This window comes from Jaculus jaculus, chromosome 2, assembly GCF_020740685.1.
Source record: "Jaculus jaculus isolate mJacJac1 chromosome 2, mJacJac1.mat.Y.cur, whole genome shotgun sequence".
Taxonomy (NCBI): domain Eukaryota; kingdom Metazoa; phylum Chordata; class Mammalia; order Rodentia; family Dipodidae; genus Jaculus; species Jaculus jaculus.
In genome coordinates, this window is record NC_059103.1 from 91204791 (window position 1) to 91212830 (window position 8040).

The 8040-nt window shown below is 42.5% G+C and overlaps 1 non-coding gene and 1 pseudogene across 1 annotated transcript; both read right to left on the bottom strand.

Annotated features, from left to right (window-relative positions):
• Positions 1–2025: 2025 nt before the first annotated feature.
• LOC101602114 lies at positions 2026–3535 on the bottom strand (annotated as a pseudogene).
• A 3305-nt stretch (positions 3536–6840) lies between these two features.
• Positions 6841–6946, bottom strand: LOC123459006. Its single transcript, XR_006635938.1, has one exon. It is a non-coding gene; the product is annotated as a U6 spliceosomal RNA (small nuclear RNA).
• Between the last annotated feature and the right edge of the window lie 1094 nt (positions 6947–8040).

Sequence of the window (8040 nt, forward strand, 5' to 3'; positions counted from 1 at the left end):
GAAATACTGAGTTTATCTTACATTTAGTGTATGTAAATGTACATGAGTTTAGGCCCCTGAGTGCAATGTAGTCAATAACCAAAAGGAAGCTCATACCCCTTGTTTTAGTCAGGTTCACATTGCTGGCAGAAATCACTTGACCAAGAGGAGCTTGTGGGAATAAAGGTTAATTGTGGCTTACAGACTCAAGGGGAAGCTCCATGATGGCATGGGAAAATTATGGCAGGAGCAAAGATTGGACATCACCTACCAGCCAACATCAGGTGGACAACAACGAGGAGAGTGTGCAATTACTGGCAAGGGAAACTGGTTATAATACCCATAAGCCTGCAATACACTGCAGTACCCAACAATACACTGCCTCCAGAAAGTGTTAATTCCCAAATCTTCATCAACTGGGAACCTAGCACTCAGAACACTTAAGTTTATGGGGGACCCATGAATCAAACTACCACACCTGGCCCCCACAAACTTATAACCATCCATGCTGTAAAATGCAATGTATTCATAATTTTTATGAATCCTAATGATCAAACATCCTCCTAATTTGAGGTCTTTTAACTGAGCCATAATACCAAAAAAAAAAAAAACCCTCAAACAATGCATAATAGTACAGAATAAATACTCAGACTGTAAAAGATGGCATTGAATATAGGAAAGAAATATTCAACCAATAAATGATTTAAACAAGGCAAACATCAAACTCTGTAGCTTCAAGTCCCAAAACTCTAGTGAGTGATAAATCTCCTAGCCCGATAATTCTAACCAGGAACAAGTCTCTGGAGTTCCAATTCTGCCCCTCCAGCTAGGCTACAAACAGTCCTGGAAAACTTCATCTGACCCCAGCAGCAGCCATCTAGTGGTCCTGGCATCTCCACTGGCTCTCCACTGCAACCCATGGTCCATCCTCACAGCTCCATTGGGTCTCCATGCAGGCAATACTGCTTCACACTACTCATGGCCATTTCCAAAACATAAGACTATGTTGCAAATTCAATGGCCCTCTCTTTCCTGCATTTCTTATACTCCATAATACCAGGTGGGGTGCCAATTTGTTAATCCAGGGGGGAGTAAAGCAGACTTTGAAGAACAGCCTTCAGGTTCCTTCAAAAAACTGTATTCTTTCTGTTGTCCTAATGCAGGGCAGCTGGCTCAATCCAAGTGGTTGTGATCTCTCATATAATTGCAGCTGAATGGGCAGAAGTTTCAGCCCAAAGATTTCTTTCTTTCTTTCTTTTTTCTTTCTTCCTTTCTTCTTTTTTTTTTTCTGTGCCATATCCTTCTGCTCATACCAGTCCTTTTTTTGGTGTTTTTTGTTGGTTGGTGAACCAGTGAGTTTAATTAGGGTTACTTATAGGAGCACAAGTGCGCAGTTATTTACAAGAACATGGACAATTTACTCATAGTTCTACCGTGAAAGAAAATGTCTCTCTCCAAGCAAATGTTAATTGCATATGTATAGATCTTCAGGGAGAGGAGGACCCTCATACTCCCTTTCCCAGTAACTGTTACCTGTCCAGTACAGAGCCAGAAGGGTCATTACTGCTGGTGAGAGTTCAAGAGGGAAATAGTCACGTTCTGCTGAAGGACAGCATTCTGCGACAAAACGAATACAAACACCAACTGGACCAAAGATTTACAATAGATTAGCAGTGGGGTCAGCTGAGCTTCAACCTGTCACACCCTCTAGCCCAGTGTACTTTTCTTGAATTTTGAAGTTTTCTGAATATGTCCCCTGCACAAGAAATTTTTTTAAAAAGGTTCATAAAACCTTATATGATCAAATAAAGGGGCTATAGATGTGGCTCAGTTGGTAGAGTGCTTGCCTAGCAGGTGCGAAGTCCTGGGCTCCATCCCCAGTACTGAATAAAAACTGGACATGGTAGTCCATGCCTGTCACACTTAAAATTTCACTCTGGAGGTGGATACAGGAGGATCACAAGTTCAGAGTTAGCTATATAGCAAGTTTCAAGCCAGCCGAGACTACCTGAGTCCTTGTTTCAAATAAAGTCTATTCCAGTAGTTTTAAGCAGGATTCATCTCTTGTAGCAGCTGTTGAATCGTCTTAATATGTGACCTCTTATTATTCTTCTCATGTAGACACTGACTGGCGACAGTGTACATGGTCCCCGATGAAGTGGTGTCAACATTATTCATCTTCCTATCAACGTAGTCATCAATTGTCTTTTCTTCATCTTCAATTACTCTTCAATTACTTCTTGAATATCCAGCACACCAAAGCTGTGGACATAAGATTTGGACATTATTTCTCCTCACAAAGCTTCGGGTGCCATATAAGCTGTTATGCCCACAATTCTGCTAGTCATAACTGTCTGTGCAAACTTCCCAGAAGCCCGTGCGAGCCCAAAGTCAGATATTTTGGCAGTGAAATCATTGTCCAATAGGATATTTGCACTTTTAAAATCCCAATGAATATGATGGTCTTCATGTAAAAACATGATGCCATTAGCTGCACCTTGAGCAATCTTGCATCTCATGTGCCAAGAAAGTGGTGGAATACCATCCAAGCAGGACAGTCTATCTAGCAATGAGCCCTTGGGCATGTAAGCATACACAAGCAGAGGTCATAACCATCACTTGAGAAACCAAGGAGCTCTACTAAGTTTTCTTGTTGACACTGCCATTTCTTTAATTTCTTTTTTCTTTTCTTTCTTTCTGAGGTAAGGTTTCACTCTAGCTCAGGTTGACCTGGAATTCATTCTGTAGTCTCAGGGTGGCCTCGAACTCATGGCGGTCCTCTAACTTCTGCTTCCGGAGGGCCAGGATTAAAGGCATGTGCCACCATGCCTGGCTTACTTTAATTTCTTGATCAAACTGTGCCTTCAGCTGTTCAATGCTAATGTCAACCATTGCTGCAAGCTTCTCCACCTCCCCAGTTGTGTCATCCACACAGCCTTTATACACAACTCCAAATCTGCCCTCTCCCATCCTGCTGCCGCCCACAGTAACAAGTCACTCATCGCAGTTATTTGTGATACTCTTCAACTCAAAAAATGAGAACCTATGAAAACGTGTATCCCGTTCCCTTCTCTGTACGGGAGAAGTCAGGCAGCAATGAGCTCTGTTCCAGGAGCCGCACAGGCACCTCCCAGGCCCTGCCTTTTCCACAGAGAGGCTGCTGCTCCTGAGTCAGGGTCGCAGCTTCTATAGGGATTGGAGCTCAGCAGCATTGGGGACGGCATCTTCCTAAGAACATATGAGGAAAGCTGGCAGCAAAAGACTTGCAGGAGCAAAAACCTCATTTTGAACCAAAAGATCCACAAGATCACCAACTGTGCAATTTCTGGTGTCCCAGTCTAACAGTAATTCAGATGTGGGGCGTTTTCCGGTTTGAAGAAATGGTTCCAATCTGCTTATGTGAAACTGATTGTATCTCTCATTACCAGAGGGTTTTTTAAATAGCTACAGCTAGTTTCCTCTGCCCTTCTTGAGGACCAATGAAGTCTGACAGCTTCCTAATGATACCAACACTGAGGCTGCGCACATATGTTGATGGTGTTGTGGGTTTTTTCATCCTCTACCAGAATTTGACCTGTACACTGAAACTGCTGGCCATGCACTTGACTGGACAGACTGGTGTGAACAAAGACTTGTCAGCACTCCTTTCCACTGGGCCTTAGCACTACCTTGAACCCTTTTCTTTCTCCTTCTCTCTTTTTTTAAAAATTATTATTTATTTATTTATTTATTTGAGAGCGACAGACACAGAGAGAAAGACAGATAGAGGGGGAGAGAGAGAATGGGCGCGCCAGGGCTTCCAGCCTCTGCAAACGAACTCCAGACGCGTGCGCCCCCTTGTGCATCTGGCTAACGTGGGACCTGGGGAACCGAGCCTCGAACCGGGGTCCTTAGGCTTCACAGGCAAGCACTTAACCGCTAAGCCATCTCTCCAGCCCTCTCCTTCTCTCTTACTTGCAGTTTCATACTTTCACATTTCTCTCTGTGTTCCTTTTGTCCTTCATTCTCAGTAGGTGGTAATTTTTCTGCCCTGGAGTCACCTGCAGGGGCTGCCCTGCTGATCAGCAACTCCTACCCCCACCCCTAGCCGGAGGGGCGGGGCCAACTGGGAAGGCACCACCCCACACCCTGCACACCAGTCCAAGCAAAGCTCTTTCTCACCCTCATAAGCCAAACCTCACAGTCCATAGTTCTTAACTGCATTCAGGTCTTTCAACTCAGAACAGAATAGAGTCCATCAATCTCCACTTACAATTCTGCAAGGCATCTCTTAGACCAAGGTTTCAACTCCTTCCACATTCCTCTTGAAAATCATCTCCAAAAGGCCAAAACCACAGTCAGGTGTCTAGCAGCAATCACACTCCTTGGTACCACTTTAATGTTGCAGTCAGGTTTGCATTGTTGGCAGATGTCACCCAATCAAGAGGGGCTTGTGGGGAAAAAGATTAATTTTGGCTTATAGGCTTGAGGGAAAGCTCCATGATGGCAGGGAAACATGATGGCATGAGCAGAGGGTGGACATCCTGGTCAACATCAGGTGGACAACAACAGGAGAATGTGCCAATACTGGCAAGGAGAAGCTGGCTAACCCATAAACCTGCCCCCAACAACACCCTGCCTCCAGCAGGTGTTAATTCCCAAATCTCCATCAGCTGGAAACCTAGCATTCAGAACATCTAACTTTATGGGAGGCACCTAAATCAAACCACCACACCACCTGGACTCTAACCACTCTCCTTTCAGTGCTACCAGACTGGCACAGTACTGCTCAGTGTCCTAGCCTCCCAGTTGCCAGCATCCAGGGATGGAGAAGTTTCAATGCTGCCTATCTGTTTTCCTCAGCCCTTTGCCATCTTTGGACCTTCTGATGTCCTGGGAAATGTATTTTTAAAATTACTTATTTCAACTTTTGCTCAAATTACCTACTTTGCCATCAGTAGATTCTTTTAAAAAGATTTTATATTTTTTTATTTGCTTATTTGAGAGAGAAAGAGGGAGAGAGGGGAGAGGAAAGAGAGGAAAGAGAGGGAGAGAGAGGGAGGGAGAGAATGGGCAAGCCAGGGCCACCAGCCCCTGCAAATGAACTCCAGACACATGCGACATGTACCACCTTGTGCATCTGGCTAACATGGGTTCTGGGGAATTGAACCTGGGTCCTTTGGCTTTGCAGGCAGATGCCTTAACTGCTAAGCCATCTTTCCAGCCCACCATCACTTGATTCTTGCCATCATGTTTTTAGAAGTCTGATCTACAGTGTGATTAACTTAGTCATCAAAAATCATCTGAGGGCTAAAGAAATGGCTTAGCAGTTAAGGTGCTTGCCTGTGAAGCCTGTGGATCCAGGTTTGATTCCCCAAAATCCACGTAAACCAGGTGCACATGATGGTGCATGCGTCTGGAGTTTGTTTTCATTGGCTGAAGGCCTTATCATGCACTGTCCCTCTCTCTTCCCCCCTTAAGTAAGTAAATAATAATAAAGTAGTAAAAATATCATCTGATATCAGAGGGGAAATGATGCAAAATTACAATTTCTTTTTCAGAGTTTAAGTAATCAGGAATCATAATAAACTGCAATATTTTGTGGTGATTCTTTCTTAGTCTTTTTGCTATAGTATCCTTACTCAAGGGTTGGAGACAGTGTATTCTAAGCTATCAGTACATTTCATGGTAGAGACAGATACAGAAATCAGCATTAGTATAATCTTACCAGCCTCTATAAAATTGGAGGTGCATTGTAATTATTCCCAGAATAGAACAAATGATATCATGTTTGTCTCTGTGTGAATTAGTGAGATGTGCACTGTGACATCATGTTTGTCTCCGTGTGAATTATTAAGATGTACAATAATAATATCCACTAGAATGGAATCGAGGAATGTTTAATAACAGGATGACCTTTTACTATTAAAACGTCATACTTTTTGACATGTTGGCAGGAACAATTTTCAAAAGGTTTGGCAGACTCCATTTCAGTGGTCAGGATTGTTTCCATGGCCTTGTGTTCCGTTTTGTGTGTACTTGCTATCTACATATCTCTGTCTTTATCCTTATGTAATAATCTCTTCATGAATTTTTTATTTTGGCTAAAAGCTCAACTTCCTTCTCTTTTACATATTATTCCCATGCATATGAGACAGTGGCCTAACTGTTTTTATAGTCACCCAGTATTTGGCTTAAGACCAAATGCACTATAATGTCTGATAATATGGTTAGAATGATTATGATATTTTCAAAAAATTATTTATTTATTTATTTGTAAGCATAGGGATACAGACACACAGAGAGAGTGTATGGGCATGCCAGGGCCTCTAGCCAATGTAAATGAACTCCAGATGCATGAGCCATGTTGTGCATTTGGTTTTATAGAGTACTGGGGAAAAGAACCTGGGTTTTTAGGCTTTGTAGGCAAATGCTTTAACCACTGGGCAATCTCTCCAGCCCCTAATTGTGATACTTTTTTATTTCTCTGGCTTTTTTGTTTTTCTTAAAGAATATTTTATTTTTACTTATTTATTTGAGAGAAAGAGAGAGAGAAGTAGGCAGGTAGAGAAAAAATAGGTAGGTAAGTAGAGAGAGAGAGAATGGGCATGCCAGGGCCTCCGGCCACTACAAATGAACTCCAGATGTGTGCACCCCCTTGTGCATCTGGCTTACATAGGTCCTGGGGAGTCGAACCTGGGTCTTTTGGCTTTGCAGGCAAGTGTCTTAACTGCTAAGCCATCTCTCCAGACCTTCTCTGGCTTTTTATTTCCTCTATATTTCTTAGATAATGTACTTACTCGTGGAGCCTCCTTTACATATACACCAAAAGGAAGTGTATGGGTTGCTCTTAATATCCAACTGTGGACATTCAACTGACATAAATATATGGAATGCTTCACAGATTTGCATGTCATCCTTGCACAGGGCCATACTAATCTTCTCTGAATCATTCCAATTTTAGTATATATGCTGCCAAAGAAAGCACTAATTATGATAACTTTAAATGATCATCATCATGTTATACTCAACATTTATTCAGATATTGTATCCACAGTGATTTATAGCATAGATATACGTTTTAAAGTGGTGTGATGTGTAGTTAGCATGTTTAGTGCTTACCATATACTAGTACTTAATGTTGTAAGTAACAGATATATTTTAACTGTCACAATAACATCTGTGGTGGATACTATTTTTATAAGATTCTAGTTTACAAATGAGGAAACTGAGATATAGTTAAGTATGTTACTTAAGACTATATAGCTCATCTCTTGTTTACCCACCACAGATTAATGGTAAGACCCTATTGAAGACACCATGAACTGTTGGCAAGGACCATGGAGAGAACTCGTTGGCAATGGGAAGAGAGCCAGTTCCCAGACAGTTAGCCCACCCAGTGCTGGAAGGCACTACATGAGTTACTGGAGGAAGTGGCCAACATCTGTCTGAGCAACTCAAAGTCTAAGCTACTCAGAAGCAAACAACGTGAGTGATGCTCACACAAGTGCAACAGTGGCATATACCAATGGTGGGTAACCAACTGCTCTTGGATTGGCTAATGGATCTGCTCAGTGGAATGGAACCTATATCTGGCAATGGGAAAGAAGTCAGAATAATATCCACATAACGATTTTGCTTTCCATTGTCAAGATTCCACTAATCTTGGGCAACAAGAGGGTCTGCACCCATTAAATTGTCTCTAAATTAATAATCGTTATCCAATTTAACCTTGAAGTCTTCACTCTTCATTAGAGAATTTGCTTCTCTTTTTCAGATGGGAGCAGGACCTAAGGAGATGAACGACCTATCACACTTCACCCCAGCCCCAGCTGAAACAACAGAGGAACTGGGGAAATAAGCAACAGTGCTGCTTTCTTGGTGAACCTGATATCAGAACAAGGGTGAAGGAGATAGATAGACACTGAGGACACTCAACACCTACCAAAGCAGAGATCCAGAGGCTCCTAGGAGCCCATCACTGAAGTCAACTTAAAGTGCACCCAACATGGCTCAGGGAATTTTGTGGAAGGGAGGCAGAAAGACTGTTTAGAGCCACAAGTTGGGACATTTTGAACAGAG